We start from the raw sequence: 220 nt of genomic DNA on the forward strand, positions 1-220 counted from the left end.
ACCAAGTATCGAGAGTGTCAAGGGTGGAGGATTGGGGGTAGGTACAAGGACGGAGGAACGAAAAGGAGAGAAATAAATCTAAGCCAAGAGATGGAGATGAAAGAAATTAGTAAGTGATTACCGAAGGAAAAGGAAAAGAGTAGAAAACCAGGAAGAAATTGAAATGCGAGAAAAGTGACAAAACAATAGATCACAAATAAAAGAACGAACAAAGATGAAC

This window comes from Penaeus vannamei, unplaced genomic scaffold (genome assembly GCF_042767895.1).
Source record: "Penaeus vannamei isolate JL-2024 unplaced genomic scaffold, ASM4276789v1 unanchor825, whole genome shotgun sequence".
Classification (NCBI taxonomy): Eukaryota; Metazoa; Arthropoda; class Malacostraca; order Decapoda; family Penaeidae; genus Penaeus; species Penaeus vannamei.